This window comes from Salvelinus sp. IW2-2015, linkage group LG32, assembly GCF_002910315.2.
Source record: "Salvelinus sp. IW2-2015 linkage group LG32, ASM291031v2, whole genome shotgun sequence".
Taxonomy (NCBI): domain Eukaryota; kingdom Metazoa; phylum Chordata; class Actinopteri; order Salmoniformes; family Salmonidae; genus Salvelinus; species Salvelinus sp. IW2-2015.
The window spans coordinates 27440755-27456629 of record NC_036871.1 but is presented as its reverse complement, the minus strand read 5'-3'; the positions used below and the strand labels follow the sequence as shown (position 1 = coordinate 27456629).

The 15875-nt window shown below is 46.4% G+C and overlaps 1 pseudogene; it reads left to right on the top strand.

Moving 5' to 3' along the window:
* The first annotated feature begins 13459 nt into the window (after nt 1-13459).
* LOC111956353 (kelch-like protein 14) overlaps nt 13460-15875 on the top strand; it is a 22998-nt pseudogene continuing 20582 nt past the window's right edge.

The window sequence follows — 15875 nt, the reverse complement described above, 5'->3', positions numbered from 1 at the left end:
AATATATCTGAACAGGTCTAATTCTTGTGCTGTGAACATAGCACTAAGATTATTCTATGATTCAACGGTAGTTGGCCAAATGAACTAGCTTAGACTAACTAGTACACTGTATGTTGTGTGAATCCGTATGTATGAACAGACTCATTTCAAGCCTTGAACTACTCTCTCCACTATGTGGGAAAGGCAGCCCTCAGCACCTCTCTGATTCAGAGGGGTTGGGTTAATTGAACTACTCTCTCCACTATGTGGGAAAGGCAGCCCTCCGCACCTCTCTGATTCAGAGGGGTTGGGTTCATTGACACATTTCAGTTAAATGCATTCAGTTGCACAATTAACTATGTAGCCCCCTGGACTGAAACATGGTGTTTTGACAGCCTGTATCTTTTAAAATGATTAACCCTCTCCGGAGGGGACACATCTATTTTTTACAGCTTTTCTGATACATACACATATATTTCACATACATACACATTTTACTTACATGGTACTTTTATATTATTCTACCTTTATTTCAATAAGTAAAACAGACTGAGACCAAGGTCTCTTTTACAGCTGGGCCCTGCGTATACATGTTTACACATACAGTTTAGCTACAATGAATAAGAAACTACACAAGACAAACAAAACGACCACAGATAACACAAACATAACACAAAGAAATACAGCAGCAGATTATTACATTTACACCCAGGTTATTCCCTTAACAGCACAATAACTTGTATTACCCGAAACAGTTATAAAGCAATCACATAACAATAAAACATTACCAAACATTAAAACATTACCAAACATAAGCTCTTTAATCGCAACCCTCAGCCAATCCCAACCCTCAGCCACTCTCAGCTCATCCCACCTATCACCATAGACCAGCCTCGTTTGGTTTCCATGTGCCATATATTTTTAATTGTACTGTGATGTTTTACATACATTTGAACCTTTCTAATCAGATAGTATCTACAGATTATGAGCTAAAGATGAAAACCTTTCCTACCAGTATTATTGTATTATTTGTTGACTTCCAGATCACACTGCTATTTGTGAGGTTCATTTGAAGTGAATGTTGTGATTTTTATTTTATTTAACCATTCCTGAACCTGTGACCAGAAACAAGCTACATAGGGGCAATTGTAGAATAAATTATTTAGTGATTCTGTCTCTTCACAGCAAAATCTACAGAGCTGAGATTGTTATATGTCCCGTGTGTGTGTGTGTGTGTGTGTGTGTGTGTGTGTGTGTGTGTGTGTGTTGGTGGCAAAAATGTTGTATAATAATGTAAATTGTAAAAACTCGAAGTGTTGAATCAAGTGTAGTGTTTTGTACCAGTTCATAAACCATGTGTCATGGAATCAGTATGTCACAAATCTCTTCCTATTTACTTTACAATCTGTATGGCACAGCTGTCAATATTTCTGTCCTCAGATGAAACTGGTATATTTTTCTATTTATGCCAGTTCCTTTCAGCCAATTAGTATCTTTAATATATGGCAGCCAAACAAGTTCCCTACCTTTTCCACTTGCCTCCTCCATTTTTGTGGTAGTGCTGTAATCAGTTGATTATAAGTTTGGATTGAGCAGATACTCCCATATATATTCAATAGCTGCATATGTGACATAACTCCACCGTTTCTATTCATAATGTCTTTAATAAATATAATACCATATAATTTTTTTTAAATCCATGAAGAATGTTATTTATTAATCAGTATATTTGACTTTAACCATACTGTTTGTTGGAGGATGAAACTGACATTGTAACCAGCTTTGTATGGCTTGTTTAAGAAAGGGTAATACTTTAAACATTTATTTTTCAATTAGTRGGAAATTAGAAGTTGTAATCTATATAAAGGTCATTTTTGAACAAAGGATGAGCCTTAATAATCTACTGGAGAATCATTTTGGGTTGAATTATAACTTATGTATGAGTGAAGCTTTTAGTGAGAGGTTTTAATATTTCATAATTTTTGCCCCCCAAACTCATTCAGTATTTAAATATGCACATTTCATTTTGTCTGGCTTAGCATTCCAAATAAAATGAAATATTTTTTGCTCATATGATTAAAAAAACAAGGTGTCTGGAGTAGGCAGCGCCATTATTAAGTGATAGGACCAAAGAGTTAATCAATGTGATTTATTTTATATTTTTCCATAAGTAGACAAGTATTTACCTCCATGGATGCAGAATCTTATCTATTTTTGCAAATTTTCTGTTGAAAATTGATTGTGGGCCTTCCCGGTGGGCGCAATGGTCTAAAGGGCACTGCACGCAGCGCTTAGCTGCGCCACCAAGAGTCTCTGTGTTCGCTCCCAGGCTTCTGTGTCAGCCGGCCGCGACCGGGAGGTCCGTGGGGCGACGCACAATTGGCCTAGCGCGTCCGGGTTAGGGAGGGTTTGGCCGGTAGGGATATCCTTGTCTCATGCGCTCCAGCGACTCCGAGGGGACCAGGTATCACGGTGTTTCCTCCGACCACATTGGTGCGGCTGCTTTCCGGGTTGGATGCGCGCTGTGTTAAAAGCTGTGCGGCTTGGTGGTTGTGCTTCGGAAGGACGCATGGCTTTCGACCTTCGTCTCTCCCGAGCCCCGTACGGGAGTTGTAGCGATGAGAACAAGATAGTAATTACTAGCGATCGGATACCATGAAAATTGGGAGAAAGGGGGTAAAAAAAATTTAAATGCTTCGTTGTGAAGAAGAAAAAAAAAGAAATTGATTGTGGTAAGTTAATTAATATTTTGAAGGTATTGGAAGTACCAAGTACTTCACCATCGCCCATTTATCGAATCCCCGAGCTGCAAAGGTAAAAAATCTGTCGTCTGCCCTGAACAAGGCAGTTAACCAACTGTTCCCCGGGCGCCGAAGACATGGTGTCGATTAAGAGCCCCCGCACCTCTCTGATTCAGAGGGGTTGGGTTAAATGCGGAAACACATTTTCAGTTGAAGGCATTTCAGTTGTACAACTGACTAGGTATCCCCTTTCCCTTCGTGTTTACACTACTATGTATTTACCAATGTCTTTTAACGATCCAATACGTAATATGTACTGTGTCATATTTAAGATTTAGTTCAGAGAGCTAGAACATCTTATCAAATGATCTTCATGGACTGTGCCAGATGGTGATTGACTAAGGGTGTAGATAAAATGGGTGAGGGTAGGGGCGAATCGTGAGTTTGGGGTGAGGTGCAGGGGTAGATGGTGGTTTGGCTTGAAGCGGTAGTGAATCGGTCCTGGGTTTCAGGCTGATACAGGAGGTAGGATGGTGTGTTTGGTGGTGGTGAGGGGTATGATGGTGGGTTTGGGCTGTGAGGGGTAGGTGGTGGGTTGGGGTGGTGAGGGTAGGATGTGGGTTGGGTGTGAAGGGGTAGGATGGTGGGTTTGGGGTGGTAAGGGGTAGGATGGTGGGTTTGGGTGGTGCAGGGGTAGGATGGTGGGTTTGGGGCTGACAGGGGTAGGATGGTGGGTTTGGGGTGGTGAGGGGTAGGATGGTGAGTTGGGCTGGGAAGGGTAGGATGGTGGGTTTTGGGCTGATACAGGGGTAGATGGTGGTTTGGGCTGCGAGGGTAGGATGGTGGGTTTGGGCTGGTACAGGGTAGGATGGTGGGTTTGGGCTGGCGGAGGGTAGGATGTGGGTTTGGGCTGGCGGAGGGGAGCAGGTCTCGGTAATGCTTTGGTTTTGGAAGAGAAACCTCTAGTTTTGAAGGTTGTTTGGAACAACAAGGGAGAGTCATGAGTACGGCAATACAAGTGAGAAGATGCCGGTAACATCTGCACTTATGCTTGTGTCCCTACCTCTTCATGAACCAAAACAGTCTGTCCTCATTCAAAGAAACTCTTACCTAAAGGTATGATCAAATAGATTGCAGGTTGAGGACATGAGATTTTACAAGCGTTTGGTCAACTTCACTGTTGAGGTGATGACCGCTAAAGAAACCTGCTGCTCTCCTGAACATGTTTATTAGTGCAGTGGAATGTTGTGTCTAGTGGGCCAGCATGGACTCACTGTAACAGCAGACATCATGCTGTAGAATTTCTCTGAACATGTTTAATTGCAGTGGAATGTTGTGTCTAGTGGGCCAATGGACTCACTGTAACAGCAGAATCATGTCTGTAGATTTCTCTGACATGTTTTATTGTGCAGTGGAATGTTGGTCTAGTGGCCAGCATGGACTCACTTAAGGCAGACATCATGCTGTAATTTCTCTGAACATGTTTATATGTGCAGGAATGTGTGCTAGTGGGCCAGCTGGACTCACTGTAACAGCAGACATCATGCTGTAGAATTTCTCTGAAGTTTATATGTGCAGTGGATATTGTGTCTAGTGGGCCAGCATGGACTCACTGTAACAGCAGACATCATGCTGTAGAATTTCTCTGACATGTTATATGTGCAGTGGAATGTTGTGTCTAGTGGGCCAGCATGGACTCACTATAACAGCAGACATCAGCTGTAGAATTTCTCTGAACATGTTTATATGTGCAGTGGAATGTGTGTCTAGTGGCAGCATGGACTCACTTAACAGCAGACATCATGCTGTAGAATTTCTCTGAACATGTTTATAGTGCAGTGGAATTTGTGTCTAGTGGGCAGCATGACTCACTAAAGCAGACATCATGCTGTAAATTTCTCTGAAGAGGTTATCTGTCTTGACGACCGTCTGTCCCCAATGACCTGTCACACCTTTTTGATTGGCCCACATGGTGTAACCTCACAGCACAGCAGTGCCTGGCTCACTCCACTTCCCTCTCCTCCTTCCCTCTCCCAGATTCTCTGTCTCCACTCCCTCTGGAATCAATGAAAAGGCTGAGTGCTGCGAAGACTTCTCTGTCTGGCTGCTCAGGGCTGAAAGCACTGTCACTAAGGGTTATTATGTGCGTGTGAAAAGGAGAGACTTTAATACACTCCCACTTCTGTCTGTGTGTGAGAGAGAGAGCACGCGAGAGAGGCTGAATACACTCCCACTTCTGTCTGTGTGTGAGAAGAGAGAGCACGCGAGAGAGGCTGAATACACTCCCCTCAGAGGCTCGTCCAAAGAGAGAGGAGAGCCTCTGTTCACATCAGAGGCCACCTTGGCACGGCGCCCTGTGGCCCCTCCGTTTTGGAATAGCCCTGGCTTCTCCCCTGTTTCTCTTTCTTCATGAAACGACAAGGAAACTACTGTATTAATCCAGAAAGGTTCTCTTTCCACTGTGCCAGTGTGGAACCAGTCCTACTCAAGACTGCAGAGTGCCTCGCAGCAGATGTTCTCATGTTTTGAAATGCTTTTAGGAGGGAATCAATACTTTGTTGCCCAAAAAGAGTGAGAGATACTTTGTCCTCTGCCAGAGAAGGGCTCTTTGTCCTCTGCCAAGGAAGGGCTCTTTGTCCTCGCAGAGAAGGGCTCTTTGTCCTCTGCCAGAGGAAGGGCTCTTTGTCCTCTGCCAGAGGAAGGGCTCTTTGTCCTCTGCCAGAGGAAGGGCTCTTTGTCCTCTGCAGAGGAAGGGCTCTTTGTCCTCTGCCAGAGAAGGGCTCTTTTGTCCTCTGCCAGAAGAGGGCTCTTGTCCTCTGCCAGAGGAGGGCTCTTTGTCCTCTGCCAGAGGAGGCTCTTTGTCCTCTGCCAGAGGAAGGGCTCTTTGTCCTCTGCCAGAGGAAGGGCTCTTGTCCTCTGCAGAGGAAGGGCTCTTTGTCCTCTGCCAGAGGAAGGGCTCTTTGTCCTCTGCCAGAGGAAGGGCTCTTTGTCCTCTGCCAGAGGAAGGGCTCTTTGTCCTCTGCCAGAGGAGGGCTCTTTGTCCTCTGCCAGAGGAAGGGCTCTTTGTCCTCTCCAGAGGAAGGGCTCTTTGTCCTCTGCCAGAGGAAGGGCTCTTTGTCCTCTGCAGAGGAAGGGCTCTTTGTCCTCTGCCAGGGAAGGGCTCTTTGTCTCCTGCCAGAGGAAGGGCTCTTGTTCCTCTGCCAGAGGAAGGGCTCTTTGTCCTCTGCCAGAGGAAGGCTGCTTTGTCCTCTGCCAGAGGAAGGGCTCTTTGTCCTCTGCCGAAGGGAAGGGCTCTTTGTCCTCTGCCAGAGGAAGGGCTCTTTGTCCTCTGCCAGAGGAAGGGCTCTTGTCCTCGCCAGAGGAAGGCTCTTTGTCCTCTGCCAGAGGAAGGCTCTTGTCCTCGCCAGAGAAGGGCTCTTTGTCCTCTGCCAGAGGAGGGCTCTTTGTCCTCTGCCAGAGGAAGGGTCTTTGTCTCTGCCAGGAAGGGCTCTTTGTCCTCTGCCAGAGGAAGGGCTCTTGTCCTCTGCCAGGAGGAAGGGCTCTTTGTCCTCTGCCAGGGAAGGGCTCTTTGTCCTCCTGCCAGAGGAAGGGCTCTTTGTCCTCTGCCAGAGGAAGGGCTCTTTGTCCTCTGCCAGAGGAAGGGCTCTTTGTCCTCTGCCAGAGGAGGCTTTCTCTGCCAGAGGCTCTTTGTCCCTGCAGAGGAGGGCTCTTTGTCCTCTGCCAGAGAAGGGCTCTTTGTCCTCGCCAGAGGAAGGGCTCTTTGTCCTCTGCCAGAGGAAGGGCTCTTTGTCCTCTGCCAAGGAAGGGCTCTTTGCTCTGCCAGAGGAAGGGCCGAGAGGCTAATAGAGAAAAGTCTCAGCAGAGGAATGCCAACTACAATAAATGGGCGATGGAAGGAAAGGAACTAAAGCTAAACAAAAGCACTGAGCTTTGTGTGAACTTTGCGGTTCAAAGGCTGAATCATATTTTATTATGTACCGTTATTGGTGTTTTTAATAGTGAAGAGAATAAAGAGATTTCTTCTGAGTCAGATCACAGAGCTGATAACATGAGGAACACATTGAAGGATTATGATGGGACTGTTTATCTGAGACTTGACCCCATTTGACCACAGAATATATTTTCTTTTACAAAGCTTTCTAACTGTTTGGTTTGAACGGAAGGCCAAGTAGCCTATTCTCAACAAATGTAAATAACGCGTCAGATGTAGAATAGATTGAGGGCTGTTCAGAAATTATACCAATGTGGATATCAAACTAAAGTATCAGAACGCTTATTTGCAAAACTCTGAGTTAGTTTACAAGAGCCTCTTCAAATGGCTAMTTTGACTCTTCACATCCATCTTAAAACACTTGATGTGGCAATAGGTTGTGCGTTAGTTTCCCTTAGATCAGGGGTCACTAACCTTTTCTGAGTCAAGATCGCTTTCTAATTCAAAATGTAGGCCGATATCTAACACTCAGATTTGTATTTTAATTACTTTAAAACACGTAAGCATTTGCAACATTAACTAATTAAAAACATTCTGTGGCAATGAGGTTCATGCASTAGGCTACAGGCCCAATACATTATCACTCCATATTGAATTGTCCTGCCAATATTGTTCTTCTCAGACCATTTTGAAATTGTTTAAAAATGTTAGGTATATGATCACACTGGTAATAGATACTTTGTTGTATTATTTGTGAGTCACAGCTGAGTGAGCGTAATAATTCATTTTTTTTTACTAGACAGATGGCCTTCATCTGATGGTCAGTCTGAGGGGGAGGGAGGGAGCAGCTGTGAGGCTGCCTCAGCCATACTCCCCATCCCTCCACTCTCCCTCCCTCTGCTGAGAAAAGGGGACAACATCTTCCAGCCGATGGTGAAACTCACGTCACACTGCATTTTTTTCTGCTTCATGCACCAATTCATGTTGTTACTCTTGTGGCCAGAGAGAGTGCATTTTCTGGCTTATTATAAAGTGTTGAACAAGGTGTTGGCACAGTGCAGAATAACAACTTAAACATGAACTTACTCATAAAAACAGCAGCTCTTTCCTGTATTCGTTGAGTCTCTCMAAGTCATGGTTTTGAAATCTTACAGTATCATCTTTCCTGTAGGTTCCAGGCTTCTTTTTACAGGCTATGGCTCCAGGAAACTGTGCAGACATGGTGATCTGAGCTATCTGATTGGCCAGCAGTAGGCCTATATAAGTGCACTTGATTTGCTCTCTATGTCTGCATAGAGAGCAATAAAAAAAATAAAAAAAACCTTTATTTAACTAGAAGTCAGTTAAGAACAAATTCTTTTTTCAATGACGGCCTAGGAACAGTGGGTTAACTGCCTTGTTCAGGGCAGAACAACAGATTTTTACCTTGTCATTTCGGGGATTCGATCCAGCACCTTACTGGCCCAACGCCTAACCACTAGGCTACCTGCCTTCAGACACATGAAGTGGTTGAAAATGGGAACACTTTGCGTTCTGCTAGGACTAGGGCTGATGAATCAAGTGCACCTACCGCCAACAGTGTGAAACAATACAAAAAAATGGAATGCAAAGCTTTATCGTAGTTAAAAATATATATATATACACAAGTGTTTGGTGATTGACTAGGAATGCATTGGAGATCACGATCGACCGGTTGGTGACCACTACCATAGATTGTTTCTTAGGAAATGACCACATGATAGCAAGGGACCAGTAGGAGGCAGGCCAGATACATGATAGCAAGGGGAACCAGTAGAGGCAGGCAGATCACATGATAGCAAGGGAACCAGTAGGAGGCAGGCAGATCAACATGATAACAAGAGGGAACCAGTAGGAGCAGGCAGATCACATGATACAAGGGGAACCAGTAGGATGCAGGCAGATCACATGATAGCAAGGGGAACCAGTAGGATGCAGGCAGATCACAGATAGCAAGGGGAACCATAGGATGCAGGCAGATCACATGATAACAAGGGGAACCAGTAGGATGGCAGGCAGATACATGAAACAAGGGGAACCAGTAGGAGCAGAGATCACATGATAGCAAGGGAACCAGTAGAGGCAGGCAGATCACATGATAGCAAGGGGAACCAGTAGGATGCAGGCAGATCACATGATAACAAGGGGAACAGTAGGAGGCAGCAGATCACATGATAGCAGGGACAGGCAGATCACATGATAGCAAGGGGAACCAGTATGAGCAGGCAGATCACATGATAGCAAGGGGACCAGTAGGAGCAGCAGATCACATGATAGCAAGGGGAAACCAGTAGGAGGCAGCAGATCACATGATAACAAGGGGAACCATAGGAGGCAGGCAATACATGATAGCAAGAAACCAGTAGAGGCAGGCAGATCACATGATAGCAAGGGGACATAGAGCAGGCAGATACATGATACAAGGGGAACCATAGGAGGCAGGCAGATCACATGATAGCAAGGGAACCAGTAGAGGCAGGCAGATTTAATGATAGCAAGGGACCAGGTAGGAGGCAGGCAGATCACATGATAGCAAGGGAACCAGTAGGGAGGCAGGCAGATTACATGATAGCAAGAGGAAAACAGTAGGAGGCAGGCAGATCACATGATAGCAAGGGAACCAGTAGGGCAGGCAGATCACATGATAGAAGGGGAACCAGTAGGAGGCAGGCAGATACATGATAGCAAGGGGAACCAGTAGGATGCAGGCAGATCACATGATAGCAAGGGGAACCAGTAGGAGGCAGGCAGATCACATGATAGCAAGGGGAACAGTAGGAGGCAGGCAGATCACATGATAGCAAGGAACCAGTAGGATGCAGGCAGATCACATGATAGCAAGGGACCAGTAGGAGGCAGGCAGATCACATGATAGCAAGGGAACCAGTGAGAGCAGGTAGACCAGTTAAAAAGTCATTTCATTGTGTGTGGAGAGCTTCGTTGGTAACTGTACACCTGCTCTGATCGCAGTGGTCTTACCTCATACCCAGAAAGGTGCCAAATAATATATTTCCATACCAATTGTATGTATACAAAAACATTTTAAATTGTTTTATTTCACATTAAAATACATTTTATGGATTGGCATTTGACTATAATATGTTTCGTATGGGACATCCTGGTCCAGTGCTCAGCCTGAGTGGTGCATATAGGCGAAGGAAACAGACCTAGTCAGGTCCCAGTTGGAGGTATACCATGTTTTGCATTCTGATAACTAAGGAATGGTGATGATTTACTTAGTGATGGACACATGACAAATTAATCTGGAATATTCCATGTCCTTACGAGGTTCCAACTTGTTCATAAATCATTTATTATTTTATTACTGTCAGCCCAAACTGTTGCGTAGCTGACATGCGTTTCGCCGGTCAAATGCATCCGCTTTTAATCTGTTACTTTTTGATTGTTGTTATCTAGCCTGGTGAAAGAGTGGACAGCAGTAGCAATGGGAAGGAAAGACCCAAAGCGGGTGTGGCATGTCTCAGAAACTGTATTAAACAATTGCCTGGAGGATTTATTTTAGGGACTAATATAAAGAACCTTTGGAGAAGTTGCCTTAAGATGTGAAAACGATTTCACAATAGACAAAAATCGTATTTCTTAAACCATTCGGACAAGCCGAATATTCGGAGTATTGTTGTCATGGCGTCTGTGAAGCTATGTGTTGGACTCGGCTCAATACAGAGAAAATTAAATGCTTCCTTGGTTGATTATATATCAAGACTTCCGCCCGGCCCCCAAATACTGTTATGAACTTACAGCCATGCTCAGCCCCCAACATTACCTTGGTTTATGAACTTACAGCCAGCCTGCCCCCAACATTACCGGTTATGGGAACTTACAGCCAGGGCTTCGGCCACCCCAACATTACCTTGTTATGAACTACAGCCAGGCCTGCCCCCAAACATTACCTTGTTATGAACTTACAGCCAGGCTCGCCCCCAACATTACCTTGTTGATGGAACTTACAAGCCAGGCTCGGCCCCCAAACATTACCTGTTATGGAACTTACAGCCATTGCTCAGCCCCCAACATTACCCTTGTTATGGAACTTACAGCCAGCCTGCCCCAACATTACCTTGTTATGAACTTACAGCCAGGCTCGGCCCCAACATGAACCGTTGGTATGAACTTACAGCCAGCCCCCCAAACATTACCTGTTATGGAACTTACAGCCGGCCTCGGCCCCCAACATTTACCTTTTATGGAACTTACAAGGCCAGGCTCAGCCCCCCCAAAATTACCTTGTTAGAACTTACAGCCAGGCCGCCCCCAACCATACCTTGTTATGAACTTACCAGCCAGGCGCGGCCCCCACATTACCTTGTTTATGAACTTACAGCCAGGCTCAGCCCCCAACATTACCTTGTTATGGAACCATTACAGCCAGCTCAGCCCCAAACATGACCTTGTTATGGAACTTACAGCCAGGCTCAGCCCCCAACATTACCTTGTTATGAACTGACAGCCAGGCTCAGCCCCCACACATTACCTTGTTATGGAACTTACAGCCAGGCTCGGCCCCCAACCATTACCTTGTTATGGAATTTACAGTCAGGCTCAGCCCCCAACATTACCTGTATGGAACTTACAGCCAGTCTCAGCCCCAACATTACCTTGTTATGGGGAACTTACAGCCAGGCTCAGCCCCCAACATGACCTTGTTATGAACTTACACCAGGCTCAGCCCCCAACATTACCTTGTTATGGAACTTACAGCCAGGCCGGCCCCCAACATACCCCTTGTTATGGAACTGAAAAGCCAGCTCATCCCCAACATTAACCCTTGTTCTGGAAAACTTACACCAGGCTCACCCCCAACATTACCTTGTTATGAACTTACCAGCCAGGCTCGTCCCCAACATTACCTTGTTATGGAATTTACACCAGGCTCAGTCCCAACATTACCTTGTTATGAACTTACAGCCAGGCTCCATCCCCACATTACCCTTCGTTATGGAACTTGACAGCCCAGGCTCAGTCCCCAACATTCACCTTGTTATGAACTGACAGCCAGGCGTCCAGTCCCCAACATTACCTGTTATGGAACTTACAGCCAGGGCTTCAGCCCCCCAACATTACCTTGTTATGGAACTGTACAGCCCAGGCTCTGTCCCCCAACCATTACCTGTTATGGAAGCTTTACCAGCCAGGCTCATCCCCAACATTACCTTGTTATGGAAACTTACAGCCACGGCTCCAGTCCCAACATTAACCTTGTGATGGAAGTTACAGCAGGCTTCAGTCCCCAACATTAAAACCTCTGTTATGAACTTACAGCCAGCTCCAGATCCCCAAATTTAAACCTTGTTATGGAATTTACAGCCAGGCTCAAGCTCCCCAACATACCTTGTTAGGGAACTTACAGCCAGGCTCAGCCCCCAACATGACCTTGTTATGGAAACTTACAGCCAGGCTCAGCCCCCAAACATTACCCTTGTTATGAAACTTACAGCCAGCTCAGCCCCCAACATTAACCTTGTTATGGAACTACACCAGGCTCAGCCCCCAACATTACCCTTTTATGGAACTTACAGCCAGGCTCAGCCCCCAACATTACCTTGTTATGAACTTTACAGCCAGCTCAGCCCCCAACATTACCTTGTTATGGAACTTACAGCAGGCTCAGCCCCCACATTACCTTGTTATACCTTACAGCCAGGCTCACCCCCCAACATTACCTTGTCTATGGAACTTACAGCCCCCAGGCTCGGCCCCCAAACACTTACCTTGTTAAGGAACGTACAGCCAGGCTCGGCCCCCAACATTACTATTTTATTGAACTTACAAGCCAGCCTGCCCCCAACTTACCTGATTATGGAACTTACAGCCAGGCCTCAGTCAGCGTATGGAGGTTTTAACTTCATTATGAAATATCTTGTGTCAGCTAAAATGTTGCCCACTCTTTAGAATCGTACAAGAAAAATCCTGTGTAGAATTTAAATAAGCATTGAAGAAAATAAGCTTTTTATTTATATGAGCTGTGATGTCGAAAGCGAACATGCCTAGATAATAAATCAATGGACATTTGTTTGATCTGTTACACTTAACTTTGAGTCCACATTAGACATACAGGCTTTTCACCACATCAGGTGGCTGGACCACCCCAATGATTTTTAGGAGATTAAAGTCTGCTCCATTGCTACCATGAGGTCATCCTGGCAGTACTAGTCTGCTGTGTAGGGCCCTACATCATAGCCTCTCAGGCGAGAGTGAGAGCGAAGATGAGGGGGAGCATTTGTGTTGGGGGTTTGGCTGAGGGATTTCGCAGAGTCAGGGAAACCTTGGCTTGAGGGCTTATCCCCCCCCCCCTCCCCATACACACACACAGACTGAGCCACAGAACACCAAACCCTATTCTGCTGATTGGAGACAAACGCTAAGGACAGGCCCAGACAGGATGATCCTAGAGAGGCCCAGACAGATGATCTCTAGAGAGGGCCAGACAGATGATCTCTAGAGAGGCCCAGGACAGATGATCTAGAGGAGAGGGCCGACAGATGCCTAGGGAGAGGTCCCAGACAGATGTCTAGCAGAGAGGGCCCAGACAGATGGCTAGAGAGAGGGAGCCAAAGACAGATGCGTCTAGAGAGAGGCCCAGACAAGGTCTAGAGAGAGGGCCCGACAGATGGTCTAGAGAGAGGCCCAGACAGATGTCGAGAGAGAGGGCCCAGACAGATGGTCCTATAAGAGAGGGCGCTGTGGCAGGCGCTTGGCGCCCCAACAGGCGCTGTGGAGAGGGCCCAGACAGAGCGACCCAGACAGCGCTTGGAGAGGCCCAGACAGACGCATGTGGAGAGGCCCCCAGACAGACGACCCAACACGCGTGGAGAGGCCCATACAGGCACCGGTGGAGAAGGCCCAGGAACAGGCACGACATGGAGTCTGGTGGGGAGAAAGGGAAAATGTCACTCTACTGCCTAGTTAAGGGAGGTTTCACTCTACCTGCCTAGTTAAGGGAAAGGGGATACCTAGTCAGTTGTTACAACTGAAATGCCATCCAAACTGAAATGTTGCTTCGCATTTAACCCAACCCCTCTGAATAGAGAGGTGCGGGGAAGCTGCCATAATCCCGAGGGCACTCCACTGCCCAGTTAGGGAGAGTTTCACCCCACTGCCCAGTGAGGGAGAGTTTCACGCCACTTGCCCAGTTGAGGAGAGTTTCACTCCACTGCCCATTGAGAGAGTTTCAACTCCACGGCCCAGCTGAGGGAGAGTTTCACTCACTGGCCCAGTTGAGGGAGAGTTTCACTCCACTGCCCAGTTTGAGGAGAGTTTCAACTCCCACTGCCCAGTTGAGGGAGATTTCACTCCACTGCCAGTTGAGGGAGAGTTTCACTCCATTATGATTTAGGTCCTAGTACACAGAGTGTATTCTGGTGTTCCTGCATTTCATTATGTGCGGAATCCAATTTTGTGTGTTGAATGCCTGCAAATTTCACCCAAATGCTGCCCTCTGTTGGTCAGATGTGGGAGTATGAATTGTATTGGTGAAACCATTACAGGAGCTCATGATGCTCAAACTTAGAGGAACCTTCACAACAAAAAAAACAGTTTGATTCCAAATTCATCTTTGATGTCATTAACGCCTCCACTAAAATAAACAAACCGACTCTGAAACATAAGCATTTTCGAGGCCGGGACAATGGGTTTCAAAAAAAGAGGTGTGGAGTTTTTGAGGGCTTTTCCTCAGTGGGGCTATTGACTCTGAACCTGGTCGTATAACCGGGTAAAGAAAGGGTGGATGCTGATTACAGACAAGTCCCATACCCGCAAGCTGAACGTCTTCCCAGATTGGAATGTTGCTATGCCAAAACTGGATTTTCCTCACGTAGACTAACTGTCCACTAAGAGTAGTCCTAAGCTGGGACATTTACCTATAATTGGAATGGGTTTTATGGGGACTCTGATCAACATTTGGTCCCTTACAGCTAATGCTCTATTGAACAGCTGTACTCCAGTATTTACATAAAGCATCCAGTGTATTGCAGAAGTCATCAGAAAACTGCTGCTTCTGTTGGCACTGTAAGGATAGAGATCCACCTGTATCAACTTTTAATTGTAACATATCATGTCTTTATGCAACTTTGTCTTGAAAAGAATACCAAATGGGCTTTAAAGACACAGTATCGTGTCGCATGTTCAAAGAAATATGCTTTTATCTTCCGATTTCTTCTATTGAGCCTCATGCCTTGCCCTCTGTATATTTGCGCGTGTGTGTGTGTGTTGTGCGCTGTGACTTGTAGCTAACTGTGGTGTTAGGCCCACCATCACCACCGGGTTACTTGCAGGGAGTCACTGCTGTGGTTTCGTTTCAATTCACCACTATTAATTTTCTTGTACATTATTATTGCATCCACTCTGATTTAACTGGGCTGATCTCTCAGTGATTGTGTGTCACCGCTGGCCTCTCAGCCTCATATGGGCTGATCTCTCCAGTGAGTGTGGTGTCACACTGCTCTCAGGCCTCATATGGCTGATCTCCAGTGAGTGTGTGTCACGCTGCTCTCAGCCTTCCATAAATGGGCTAGTCCCCGCCAGTGAGTGTGTGTCACGCTGCTCCACCTCACTATGGGCTGAAAATCTCTCCAGTGAGTGTGGTGTCACGCTGCTCTCAGCCTCCATATGGACTGATCTCTCCAGCTGAAGTTGGTGTCACGCTGTCTCAGGCCTCATATGGCTGATCTTCCCATTGAGATGTGGTGTCACCCCCGCTCTCAGCCCTCATATGGGCTGATCTCTTCCAGTAGTGTGTGTCACACTGCTCTCGCCTCATATGGGGCTGATCTCTCCAGTGAGTGTGGTGTCACGCTGCTCTCAGGCCTCATTATGGCTATCTCTCCAGTGAGTGTGTTCAACACTGCTCTCAGCCACACTGCTCTCAGCCTCAATATGGTTCGCTGATCCTCCAGTGAGTGTGGGTCACGCTGCTCTCAGCCTCATATGGACTGATCTTCCAGTGAGTGTGGTGTCCACGCTGCTCTCAAGCCTCATATGGGCTGATCGCTCCAGTGGTGTGGTGTCACGCTGCTTCTCAGCCTCATATGGGGCTGATTCTCTCCAGTGAGTGTGTGGCACGCTGCTCTCAGCCCATATGGGCTGATCTCTCCAGTGAGTGTGTGTCACACTGCTCTCAGCCTCAATGGGCTGATCTCCAGTGAGTGTGGTGTCACGCTGCTCTCAGCCTCATTGGCTGATCTCTCCAA